The sequence below is a fragment of the Trachinotus anak genome, unplaced genomic scaffold (assembly GCF_046630095.1).
Source record: "Trachinotus anak isolate AG129_WGS33_773 ecotype Australia unplaced genomic scaffold, CSIRO_AGI_Tana_v1 ptg000003l, whole genome shotgun sequence".
In the NCBI taxonomy this organism is placed as follows: domain Eukaryota; kingdom Metazoa; phylum Chordata; class Actinopteri; order Carangiformes; family Carangidae; genus Trachinotus; species Trachinotus anak.
In genome coordinates, this window is record NW_027273854.1 from 8,619,134 (window position 1) to 8,633,191 (window position 14,058).

The 14,058-nt window shown below is 43.4% G+C and overlaps 1 long non-coding RNA gene across 3 annotated transcripts in view; it reads left to right on the top strand.

Annotated features, from left to right (window-relative positions):
• LOC139614580 (uncharacterized) overlaps positions 1 to 14,058 on the top strand; it is a 115,834-nt gene that overhangs the window by 79,365 nt on the left and 22,411 nt on the right. The window contains exon 5 of one of the 3 annotated variants that reach the window (XR_011687091.1): positions 1,488 to 2,257. The exons of the other annotated variants lie outside the window; for them this stretch is intronic. This is a non-coding gene — a long non-coding RNA (uncharacterized lncRNA). Of the gene's footprint in view, positions 1 to 1,487; positions 2,258 to 14,058 lie in introns of those variants that run through there. 3 annotated transcript variants of the gene reach the window in all.

Genomic DNA, 14,058 nt, shown 5'->3' on the forward strand with positions numbered 1-14,058 from the left:
GCTCACAAGTTATTTTATAGCATTGTTCATGCAATTACCCTTGACTGGAAAGTTGTAACCATTTTTTTTGTTTGTTTGTTTTTTTGTAGTGATCACAGGAAACTGACTTTTGTTTCCGTGGTCACACATGCACTCACTTCTGTTACATTGAGGTGGTCCTGTGGGGCCTGAATTTCTAACCTGTTTGTTTTTAATTATACTGTAAAATAATACAGTTATTGTAGGATGACGCAGTTTTGCACAGGGGTGTATCCAGTTTTGTTGTATACTGTAATTGGCAAGTGAGAAGAATTTTAAACATGAAGTGTGGTAGGGCAGAGCTGGAGAGAGAGGAGTTTAGCATTTTGTTCATGGTTATAGTGAATATTAAACAGGTGCTTAGGCCTGGTGAGTGACTAGATCGTAGATCATCACACAGACAGACACACACAGCCAAATTGGATTTTGTGAAGTTGGAGTACGAGCTGCTCTATCCATCCAGCAAACATTGGAGTCTGTCCTATAACAGAGCTTATGGTTGTTATTGATCTTCGTAATGTTACTGCTGCTGCTGCTGGTGCTGCTGAGTTATTATGGACTGAAAGCCCATATGCTTCCTGAAATGATCCAGACTGTTGAATCTACATTAGGTAGTCCAGTGGACATGCAGGATCATGTCAAGCTTGTCTAGCTCTCGGTCTTTGGTTTAAATTTAATGCTCGCTGATTAATAGACACGCCATCTCCCACATGCAAACAATTCACGACAACATCAACATGTCAATAAGCACACAGACGGAGAGGTCTTAACCCTGACGCTTCTGCAAACATAACACAGATATCTAAGCCAACACAAAAGCCTTATGCAAACGTTACGACAGCATGCATCTTGCATTTGACAGCCATGCTTTCTAATGAATGTCTAATCAACTTGTGCTTGTGTAAACAGCGTGAGACACCTCATTCAGCCAGTCTTTGAACAGCCAAATGGACTGCCACAGCTCACACTCTCCCGCCTGCTGAGCTTGTCTTTCCACTTCACTCATGGAAAGTCATTGTAAATCTAGACACTAGGAGTTTAAAAATACAGAAGTCCTGGATTTCAGACAAAAACTTGCTAAACAGGACGTGGATCTCCATTCATGGCAGGACTTATCAAAAGCTATTATTCTTACAAATAAAACGTCTATTTTTTTTTTAAAGCTTTTCCTGGAAGATCAATGTTGAGGCAAACACAGCTCACTAACCCCCCCCCCCCCCCCCCTTTCCCTTCAGACAGATGAAAGAAATCCTCATGTATTTTCATCTGGAATAATTCAAAACAAGTTAGTGGCAGTGAAGCTCAACCAACCATTGGGTCACAAGGTTAAGAGTGCTCAGTTGCCATAGCAATGTTCGCCTGAGTGCCTGGAGGGAAAGGTGTGAAACCCTCAATGGCTGCCTTGAGATGGAATTAAACATGGCTTTTCACACCCTCTCTTGTGCTGTCTCACTTTGCTACCTGCACAGAACCAAGGCAACCAGGGCAAGGACAACGCAGGTTCAGCGGGGGTTTCTGGGAAGAGGCCCTGCTATGCTTCATGTCCGCGCCTCGCCATAATTCAGCAAACATCATCAATCATCATCTGGATGAACTGCACGGCAGTCTGCTCATGTCGCTGAATCAAAACAAAACACCAGCGAGTCGCTGCCCTCCACAGACTCACAGAAACATGAAGAAATGAAGGGAGACACAGATTGGCAGACACACAGAGATGATCTGCCAAGAGGTCCATCTTTTAAGTGAAGCCACCTAGCACACATATACACACACAAATGCACACACACACACACACACACACACACACACACACACACACACACACAGTCACATCTGCCCATTGCTTTATCTTGAACCATCCCTCTCTCCCCCTCCTCTTTCCGTCATGCATCTCCCTCCGTTTCCCTCCTTTTTCTGTCTCTCCCACATGGAGCAGCACTAAGATGCTCCCTGAGTTGTACTCTGTTGCCCGTGTTTGTGTTTAATTAGATGAAAAGATGATGCATAATGCGAGAGGAAGGAAACATGAGGGAACTAAAGTCCATGTCGCCTGCGGCAATAGAAACCAGCAGCTATTTGTTGTTGACATTTTTCTGTACTGTTTTTTCTGCTCCATTGAAACAGCGGCAGCTTCGTGTTTTTTCATGCATTTAGTGCTCTTTTCCCCCAATGTAGCCTGTCTGTGGTGTAAAGTTCTCAAGCATCACAAGATTTCACTCTCCACTGCCACATTCTCAAGGGTGAGTGTGTGTGTGTGTGTGTGTGTGGGGGGGGGGGGGGGGTACATGTGTTTGTGTGTGCAGCGTGTAGCAGTGTAGTGTAGTCTCTGAAGTGCAAGCAGGAGAGCTTTGATGTGCGCCTGTCTGAAAAGAGTACGACCACGTTGTCTCCATTAGAGACATGGCAGTAGATGGTGTTTACCTCTATTGTAAATAACCTGCAGCACCCAGTGTGCATCTTCACTTCCATCACACTGGAGCAGGGCCACTGGTGATAATAATAACCCTGTGGTGTAGAAATTATGCCGAAGTTAAGTTGTGAACATGAAATCTAAAATGAATTTGAAAGAGAGGGAGAAGAAAGGAAGATGCCTCATACAGTACCTGTATCTGAGCTGTAATGTCCCTGTGACCAACATTAAGGAGGGCATGGAGAGAGCTCTTCAGAGTGGTGAGAGCTTTGTGCTTATTCTTAAAGTAACTGCAGCTAACACAGCTCTTCCCTTACATCATGCCCTTTGTTAACACTCAGTTCTGGCTGTACTTTATCTCCCAGCATCCATTTGGCTGTCTCAGGTTGATGTCTCCAAGCGTGTGTGCTCATACCTACTGCGTCCTTATGCTTTCATAGTACCGGTTATTTTGAAAAGATGAAATCGTGACAGAGACCGAGAGGGAGAGAGACAAAGAGATAAAGACAGCGAGACACTAGTAGGATAAAAGAATGGTTTTACATAATTAAGCAGATAGAAGTGATTACAGCAGCTTATCCACAGAGCACGAACTGCGCACATTCAGCCTCATTATGAAGTTAAAGACTCCAAACTGTCGCTGATGGCTTAATTACAGTTCTGCAGTGGAACAAATGCTTTAGAGCCATTACTGCAATTCACAAACCTTTTCCTGAACACACAAGCAGTCATCAGAGAAGGTGCTCCCTCTCTTCCCTAATGTTTGTTTTCTTTTTGTTTTCATTTGCACTTTTCTCATCTCCATGCCTCTCCCCTCCGCCCTTGATGATCAAACGCTGCTTTCTCATTTGCCTCTGGATACTGCTGTGACCAATAATGCAGAAAAAAAGGCAAAGGAGAGAATCACTTTTTCCTTTCATACTGCTTGTCTGTAATCTGACTCTCCAAATCCTCACTCAAGCCTCTTCCAGTCATCTGTACTGTTAGCTATAAAGTGGTTGGAGGCTGAAGTTGTTCCCACAGCTTCCACAGTGCTGCCAACACTGCCGAGCTCCACAGAGGCAGGCCAGCAGGCAGCATGAGTGTGGACTCAGCACTTCTCAGGAGTTAGTGTCTAAGGCCAGGCACAGGGGCTTTTATTCTCCAGTCTGCTTCTGCATTATTGAATCAGGGGACTGCCTTGAACCTGGAACTGGACACAGCCGAAAGGCAACATGCAGATTTGATAAATCGATGTATTGCAGCGGAACAGTGTGGAAGGGAGGCAAGCAGCAGAGGGACGCCGGCAGGACTGGATCAGATAGAGCCAGAGCAGTGAATATCTTCTGTGTGCCTCACCCACTTATCTGTCAGTTGCACAGTTATTTACATTGAGACACACATGCAGAGGTCCTGAGACACATACATTGCATATCACTCCTACGTATACACACACAAAACATATAGAGATGCAAAACATACACACACACACACACACACACAGCCATGCTCCCTCCCTTGAAGGCCTTCATTAGATAAAAGGAAAACAGCTCTTTCCAGAGCTACAGTGCAATTATTCAGTGTAGTCAAGCATGTCTCTGTGTGACAAAGCAAATTGCTTTTTTCGGTTTGCTGTTCCTGATACAGATAGGGCTTTCAAAATCTGAGGGGAAGCCTCGCACCACTGCTCCCAACGCTGCAAGAGATAGCGGCAGTTATTTACCCCACTGTGCGAGCTTGTGTTTACAGATGACTTTACGCATGCCTGTGTGCTGTGTATTTGCGTGCAGATAGAAGCATTTTGCTGTACATAGTGGTAGCGTGTGACAATCAATCACTTTTGTTCCTTATTGCGTTTCAGTAAAATCTGGCTTGATTGATAGAGGGGGCTGGTGTGACGTGGTGCGTTATGGTCCGTGTAGAGGAACTTGCTGCCCTGTGAACTACAGTACATGGATAATTATCCAGCGCAGAGTGAAAACAGGCAGGCACCTGGCGAAACGATGCACAGTTGAGGAGGCACCGTGTTCCTGGCTTCTGTTAAGTACCTGTAATGTTTGCAGCTGTGCTTCATTTTATTTTTGTGCTGATGATGGGATGTTTTACAGCTGGTTTCATTTAAGTACTATACCCATTATATGAAAATATGACCAGGATGACAAGTAAGTGCCAAAACACTTTTCCAAACATCACTGAATCCAGTGGACTTTGGGGCATGTCTGGGGTTGAGACTGAGGGTCCTTGTGGCAAAAGTAATATACAAGGTTATTTGTATGAAAGTGGCCTGAGAAATACATGGCCACTTTCTCAGGTCTGGCAGATGATTACCCTTCCCTTCATGTTAGGGTGAGTGAGAGAGCTGCTCATGGCCACTGACTCCTTATTTATCTTATCCCTGCTCCCTCCAGTAGGGTCCCAATCAATATCCAGGGACTTGGAGCGAGAGAGAGAGAGAGAGAGAGAGACAGAGGACAAGTCATTTGGAGAGATGCACGGGGAAAGAGAGCACAAGGACAGGGCAGAGCGTGGAGATTTATTTGTGCTGCCTGTCGGTTTGTGGCCACACACAGGGAGAAAAATGCTTATGGGAAGCTTCAGAAATCTCCTATGTGATTTTGGACCACTTCAATTGATTTTGTAATGATTTTCATTTCTGTACAATATTGACTAGCTGTATATTAGTCAGAGGTAATCTTAGTTTATGATGACACGCCTGGTTGGAATTGGAAAACAGAGCAATGAATGGTTGGCAGTTATTGGGAAGCTTTATTTCTTATTTTATTTTCGAAACGTTACTCACCGTGATGTTATACACGAAGTAACCTGAGGCCTATATAATGCCTGGTACTCTGCTGGCGGTGGATTGTGTCTGTGAGAGGAGGAGGAGGAGGAGCAGGTTTAACCCCTTCTGGCTCAGAGGGAAATATTGATTGTCATCTGCTGTCCCGCCACCAAGGGACCTGAGGAAAGCTTGAAGCAACACTACATGTCCAAACAACCAGGAATCTATGCTGCTTGCTAGTCCGTTGCCATAGAGACATGTTGTTGTCATGCCGACAAGTTATCCAGTATCTAATGTGAAAAAACAAGGGATGAGGCGAGAGGATCCAACCATAAAGAGGCTCCCAACTTCGCTGTGGAGTGGTGGGATGGCAGTTCTTTTGAAAATCAGTCACCTCTCAGGATGTGAGTGCACGGTGATCAAACATGGATGCATTAGTATTAACAACAGAGTTGGATCAAGATGAAAGGCACAAAGAAAAAGAGTGGGAAAGCTTCCAGAGGCAGAGGTTGACACTTTATGATGAAAAGTAAGAGAAAGAGATTTGGCATGAAACTGGAGGTAGATAGGAGAGATTTCATGTACTGGTTCCACAGAGCTTTTTTCTGCTCACCACAAGCAGTCTGAAGAGCCCTGCATGGGCACTTCAAAATGCTGATGATTTATGCCCGTCAGTGCTGTCCATATGTGCCTGGAATATCTGATCAACTCCACTGATGTAGCCCCGCGCCTGCTGCGGGAGGGATAGTGGGATGGAGGGAGGCAGGGAAAGAGGGACTGAGAGAGGATGATAAAAAAAAAAGAAAAAGACGCGGCATGGAGAGAACTAATAGAAAAGCAGCAAAGTAAGAGCAAGAGACAGAGCGAAAACAGGGGCATAGTGGTATATCAACATAGACTGACAATTGAGTGAGAGATTCTTAAAAAAAAGAGGCTAACAAATGGAGAGAGGGATGAAGGACAGATAAAGGAAGAGTGCGGCTGAGCTGTGTTGGGCCTCATAGAAGCCACTGACCACTCTAATTATCCTCGATTTTCTTCAAACATGGCTGAGGCATTGTGAGCCAGTCCCCTGGGACACAACCCGCTCCTCATTTTCTCTGAGATTCAATTCCACTCCATCCTCCTCTGTCTTTTACATATAAAACACTTTCTTCAATTATTCCTCCAACATTCATATCTGTATTATTCGACGCCTTCGCCTATTCAGAGTGACTGCTCATTTCGCCCCACTCTAATGTGACTAGAATCAATCCCAGGATCATTCCAAGATAGGCAGAGAGAGTGAATGTGTGTGTGTGTGTGTAGTTGTTTGTTGAGTATGATTGAAGACAAGACACAGAGTGAGATTGGAGAAAAAGACAGACCAGCAGAGGGAGGGCAATATAATTTAGAAGGAGTGTGCAAATGTGTGCGTGTCTCTGTGTGTGTGTGTGTGTGTGTGTGTGTGTGTGTGTGTGTGTGTGTGTGTACATCCAAGGATGTAAGTATACTGGAGTATGTGTTTGGTGTAATGAAGGTGTTTCCATCTTATCCTTGCCCTTCTCTCTCTCTTGTGTAGGACAGCATGGTTTATTTGAGATCAAATGAGGCTACAATTACACAGTGGATGCCTTTTCTCCCTCGATCGATTACAAACAAAAGGAGCATTCCATCAGACTCTTTTAACTAGAGGTGCTGCTGCATGCATCACCATGTATAGCTTACTGGCTCATTGTTCCTTTGCTTTGAACCTCACTAGAAAGCCGAGTTAGCTTTAAGAGTGGGTAGAGAGTGATTCTCAAATGGATGCTCTCCACCCAAATAGACGTTTAGCCCTGAATTGAAATTTGAATGAGCATTACCATTTCTCCTCCTGGCTGCTTACAAAGTCTAGAGAAGTCTTCAGATGATGCTGTATGCTAATTTCCTGTACAGAAGTGTAAAATTGTCATATTACATTGTAAATAAGTATATGTACATATATTAACATGTTAATAGTTTAATATCTATGATTAATTTTTATATGGTATAACATGTTGCAAGCATATATGTAACAGTATAGATTTAATTTTATTTGCAAAATACATATAAAAATTCTGTATGCTATATGCTTTTTAAAGAAAATTATTTTCTTATTAATTTTAAACATCTTCCCATCCTGGGAAAGTGGTCTCAGACTTTTGGACCCTTCTGTGTATAACATCAGCATATATTACGTAACTACAATATAAACATATAAGCATACATATATAAACATACATATTTGTATGGGCTAGACATATATGTCAATTTATCTTTTAAGTTTTATATATAATTTTTATATGTATTTTTTTATGTACATGTATTTCACATATGGAAATCAAATATATTTACATATATTACATTTATACATGTATGGATTGCCTATGGAATATTTTAGGTGAAGTGGAGCCAATACTATGTCATGTATAATAAGCATGATCAATAGACATCTCCAGATCAAATAGAGTTTAACAAATTACCAACATTCTTTCCTATTACCAACAAAAGTAACTACATTTATCATTTATCCCTATTTGGAAACTCCATCAAAGCCAGATGGGAGTGGTTCTCTTCAAATCATGTGTGTTTGTTATTGAGAAGTAACAGGGGATAAAAACTATTGTGATATTCTAACACAATAGATCTTCCCATTTAATTGAATCCATCATAATCATGTAGGCAGGGAAATTGAAGTAATATGACACAAGAACCTATATCACAGTTTTGAGGTGTATATCAGTAATAAGTAAGTTAATCTACTGTATAATTACAGTGGTGGGCAGTCATTTTCCACAATCAGAATGAAAAAGTTAATTAACATGATTGCAAACGTGCTGTCTGGCTGAGTTAAACTGACTTTAGTTTTCTTTGCCAGATAATCTGTGTTATCGTTGCGCCTGTTACGTGTCTGAAACACATTGCCAGCATGTCTATGACCTGCAGCTTGCTTGTTATTTCCTGCCTTCCTGATTCAGCCCTTCTGCTTTGACTGCCTGCTGACTTTAAACAGATTTTGATTATTGTTCTGAATTAACTGCTTGTTAAGACTAGCTGCCAAGTCCTTTGTAAGCATTTGAGTCCAGCGTATGCCCCGTTATGAGTCACTCTGGAACATAAATGAAATGAGAGCAACATGGGCATCCCACTGAAGTTCTCCCTCTCACTACTTGTGAGATATAATCCCAATGATAAGTGACATTTGAACCCGGAAAAATTATATGGCCCTCTTTCGCTTGCTGTCTGTCAATATTCACTTGTCATGTGTTTCCCTTGGTTAAATTGTTTTGGTTTTATAGGTGACATGTTTGTCATGTGGTATCAGCAGCACTAGCAACCCCTTCACATCACTCGGCATCTTCCCATAAGGGTTAATGTGACAGATATTGCTTAATGCAGCTCTAAGCACATTACTGTCATGTATAGGCAGGCTGTAATGCTCATCAATTAACAAACTGTCAGTACTGTAGATGTGTAGGTGGTGGACATTTGTAAAAACATGAACCGGCAGATGAACTGTGGCTGTGATGTGGAGATGCTCTCTCCACCTTCTTACTGAGACAGGTAGCCTTTCATGCTTTTTGTGTTACGGCCATCTTGGTTTAAAATGGAACCAGTGCGCTGAAATCAACACATTTCACACCATATTTGTATTTTCACGCATCAAGCCGCAGCTCAGTCAAGCTTCAAACATAAGCCTTATGTTCTACTATGCTGTGTGATGAATGAGTTAAGTAAACAACCCACTTCAATACTACAAAAACCCCCCCAAAAAACAAACCTCTGTCATCTTCACTGTGGACGCCTCACAGCTGCAGAGGGCGATAATTAGAGAAGGCTACACATTTACGCTTTCATGTGTAACCTGCGATAAATAACTTGGGTGTGTGAGGTCTCAGGGATGTTTTGCTATCTTTGACTGTAGACATGCATTCATAGTAATTCAAAAAGAGAGACATTTTAGGAGTGTGTTGATGTTATTCTGCTATTTGTTATTTTGTCATTCAGCAACTGAGATCCTGTCAGATCCATCGATTGATTGCACCTGAATGGTGGTTGTGCACACCATTCACATTCTGGTCCTGTGCAACTGTAACAGAGGCACAACAGTGACTACTGAGTTCCTCCTTTCTCTTTTTTTAAATTAATTTTTTTTTACCACCAGCTGAGCCACCTGAATGTGGTGGGAAAAAGAATGATGACATATTCCACTCGGATAAAAAGGTTGCTTAAATGTCTTTTTCTTGTTGACAGCTTTTGATTCTGAAATAGAAAACAATGTTTTAAATCAACACGGCAAATAATTTCATTGTTATTCACATTTCAGTTTGTCACATCAGGCTTACATTGTCCTCTTAGATAAGCCTCCAGTTCAGTCCACAGTGTTGCCAGAACAAACATATTCCTAGCCGGATTTCAAGGAATACCACTCACAGTATGACGTTCTCATGAGTCCATGCAGCCACCACTAGATTGCTCAATGCAATTTATTTTGAAGATCAACATGACACAATTATAAAAGTAATGAGACGCACACACGCACGTACAGTGTCTAGGTCACCTTGTGGTAGAGTTTTAACTTTCTTTCAGGGTTGTCAAAACATGAAAGTGAGGCAGACAATAAAGGTGGCAGAAATGTCTTTAATACAACAGTTTGACAGGACTTAAGAAGTGAATTTGACGTCCTCTGTAGCTTCATCTTTGTACCTTTTTGCACTCTGGGTCTCATTCAGAATTTACATCTGGCAGGTGTTTCCATATTCACTGAGGGTCTTGCCCCAGTGGGAGCAGTCTGAGCACATAGGTAATAGGCACACTGCACTCATGCTGTCAGGGGAGAGGCAGGATTGGCCTCCGCTCCACAGCAGGCACAGAGGACCCAGATGAAGGGGATATGATCTCTATTTGTGTGTGTGTGTGTGTGTGTGGTGGGCACATCTGCATGGGCTTGTGCATATGTGTATGTATTTTCATGCTTGTGTGTGCGTGTGTGCACACACAGGGGAAGGGGAAGGGCTGTCGTTCCAGTCTGCTGGCTGACAGACAGTCTCTTGGTTAATGAGCAGCTGTCGGCCATCACTATTCATGAGCCCTGTCACTCACCTTCTCTCTCAAAGCACCGGCACCTGAAACCCTGAAACCCCGGGTCTCTCATTAGTTCTGCAGCAGCGTAGGCATACACACATCAACACACACACGGTCTCTGTAACACAAGCATACATTCATTCTACAACGTAACTGTAATACTCATACATGTGTAAAGATGTAAAAAGAAAAAAAAAACATACAGCACAAGAAGAGCGTCGGTGGGACCTGCATATTCAATAGAATTCACATTGAAGTGTTGTGGTTTCAGCAGAGTGGGTTCTCGTTTATTTGGGCAGCAAAGGAGTCAGTCAGTACATCACTGCACTTTCATCTGATGCTGAAACAGGCATTCACATGAGACTTGACTAGAAATGGCTGTTTGATGTATCCCAGAGGAAATGTAGGGGGAGTGGGGGTTTAACTAAAGACCTCTGTTTGTGCTGCGCAGTATGTGGGACAGTCAAGGAAATGAAACACACGCACGAAGTCCTCTCTTAATGATAGCAGTTGTGTGTTAACGCCGCCTTGCTTTTTCTGCCTTTATACTTGTCTACCATAATCCAGAAAAACAGGTCAGGGCTGCTCAGTAACAAAGACTGGCACTTCTATCTTCACACTATTCAAGAACCCGCTGTATTTAGTTGAGATGCTGAATTTTAGAGAAGGCCTAGCCATCGTTCTTGAACTCAGGGTGTTCTGATGATTGTGGAGTCATCATCCCATCAACGGTTACTGCTTCAAAAAGATCATATCATTCATTATCATATCACAAGAGAAATAATGATGATTACAACTGTGCCAGAAGATTCATCCTGTACCAGGTCAAAGCCACCAATCCCACTTTAGTGTGACCAAACTGTAAGTGTGCATTGTGTGTTTATGTGTGCTTGAGATGAAGCAGTCTTTGTGAGCTGCAAAGTGTGATCGTGTACTGTATGAAACAAAGAGAAAAACTAGGTTGAATGAGCAAATCAGAGTTAGTGAGAAAGACAGACATAGAAAAACAAGTGACTGTGAGAATAATTCCCAATTGCAGATTCAGAATATTGCTTCCTGTCTCAGGTTGGTTGTGAATTATTGAAGAGCAGCAGAGTCAGACCCAATTGTACTCATTACTGTGAAACATATGAAAGCATAATTCAAACGTTGCCAGTTGCACCGAAGAGCGGAGGGAAAGGGATGCACTTTACCCCCTCAGCAAGTTTATTGATTACTAGGCCTTATCTATTTTGCCGGTATAAGTACAGAGAGATTTCGCGGCTTTGGCAATTACGTGCAAGTGACAGAAAACACATTGCTGCCTCTAACCACTATATGAGTTTCAGCACCCTCATACCTCAAACAAGGTATTTTGTCTATATCTCTCTTTGGACTAAATGAGGCCTTTGAATACCAATTCTTTCCTGTTCTGTCACACAACAAGCTCTGCTTCCCCTGCAGCTCACCTCTGCCTCTGCCTTGAAAGATTTATGAAAAGTGTCCAGGTGCCCATGAAATGCTGCCACGTCTGATTCTCTGTGACAGAATAACAACCGTGTCACTGCCGCTACAGGAACTGATACAGGACAGGGTGCATTGATCATTCTGAGAGGGAGAAAAGAAGGACAGGGGGAAGAGGAGGGGCGGGAGGGTGAAGGAAAACGGAGCGGAGGGGTGACAGAGTGAGAGGTGGAGAGAAGATGAGGCTTTCTTTGCATTCAGGACACAAACACAGAGCAGCCAGACTCATCGAGGTGAATGGAAACGATTAGTTTCCCTTGCTTTTCAGCTGAGGTCTGGGCCAGTGTACTCCCACAGCTGAATCACTCTGTCTCTGTCTCTCGCGCGCTCTTTCCCTCGCTGCCTCGTCTGATTTATGGGAGAAAATCATCTCTATTGAGCGATGGGGTCATGCAGTTACCACTCTCCCTCTCTCTCTCTCTCTCACACACTCACTCCCTCACTTACTCTCACTCACTAACAAATCAGAAATACACACGTACACACGCTCTCTCGCACACACACACACACAAAGTCGAATACAGGTCTCCTGTGACAGTTCCTCCTGTTTTCCTGATCAGGGCTAAGTTTGTTCATTAACACTGTCTGCCTTGGATTTATGAACAGCTGTGCCTGTTTAAATTGGCCTGAGTGATTCATACAATACAGGCGTTTCTAGTGATTGACTGTCACTCTCTCGTTTCCTGCCCTCTCATTCTCCTCATCCATCTATGCCTCACCACGTCCCTCCCCCTACTCTGGTAAATAAGACACCACTGATTACTCTGGGTGTCTGGGGAAGCTTGCAGACAACTCAGTCCTTCTTTTACTGAGGACTAAGTTAAGTGAGGATGGCATGCCTGTAGTCGTGGTTGTGGCTGTGGCTGTGGATGCTAAGAGCCGCATCAGACGGCAAATTAGGGGTAGGGCGTGTATGTCCATGTGCGTGTGCGTTGGAGGCGTCCGGGGTGTTCTCAAGCTGTGTGTTTTAATCTGGGCTCTCTGTCTGCTAGATAATCATCTGACACTCTCTCAGTCACGCAGGGCCTTGGGCTTCCAAACCACCACCAAGCTCTTTGTCCAGTCACCCAGGGATTTCTATTGCCCTCCCTCGCTTGAAGTAATTTTTTTCAAACTGCTTTACTAATGTTAGCTTTGTCGATAAGCGCTTTTGATAGAAAAGGCATCTGCGGAAATGATTCTCTCCACCCTTCCTGAGATAAAGGAGCTGGAGATGGGACCTGGCAGGAGAGATGCTTGCATGCACACTAATAAGAGCACCCCTGCTCAGCTGCAAATGTTCGTTGCCACACGAACATGTGCACAGGCGTTTGCATCAAGGAGCATGTTCAGCACAAGCTAATAATGGTCCAAGTTATTCTACCACCACTAGTACAGTACAAGATGCTAAACTGAGAGCACACACACACACACACACACACATCAGTGGCATGGAAAATCATTTCTGCTGTTATCGACTGTGACACAACGTCCGGATTTGGGTGGGTGCGTTGAGACCAAGGGAATGTCCCTGCTCACCCGGAAATATGGATATTCATATTCCCGCTGACTCATTCTCATTAATCTGAATGTCTGTTTAAGTTGTTCATTTCTCACTGTGACTTTGTGACACGTTCAGCTTAGTTAGAATCAGTGTCACAGGAGAGGAGCTGAAGGCAGGGGAAAAATGGAAAAGAGAGAGAGAGAGAGAGAGAGAGACAGGGAGAGTACAGGAGGGAGACAAGACAGTCCAACAACCAACAAAGAAAAAATCTCTAACATTTTCAACTTGAGAATAATGAGGCAGAGATGTGAGAGAGAGGGAGTCACAGAGAGAGAGGGAGAGAGATGAGAGATGGAAAGAGAGAGAGAGTCTTGTTTCCAATAAGCAGCAACTAAGGATCTCGCTGCCTGTGGGTTATGTACTCCTCCTCATCAACGCTAAACTATAGACCCACAACTCTGCTCAAGTGCTCGATGAAAGAGCAACAATGTAGAGTTGGCCAGGAGCTTAGCTCAAGAGTACACCTTTACACTTTCAGATCTGCACAGTGACGCTTACGAGGTGACAGCAGATGTCCCGTATCTAACACGGATCACATTGGAAGATCAGGTTCAGTGTGTCACCCTCTAGATACAGCTGAAGAGATACCACAAAGATATTACAACAGTGCCGTTCAGTGTGTTAAAAGACAGAGCGCTACAGGGTTTGTGTCTTCCAGAGATCGTGCTCCCAATCAACAGGCCTACTTTGCTGTCTGATACAAAATTCAACTTATTAACGTTTCACTGGCATGAAATT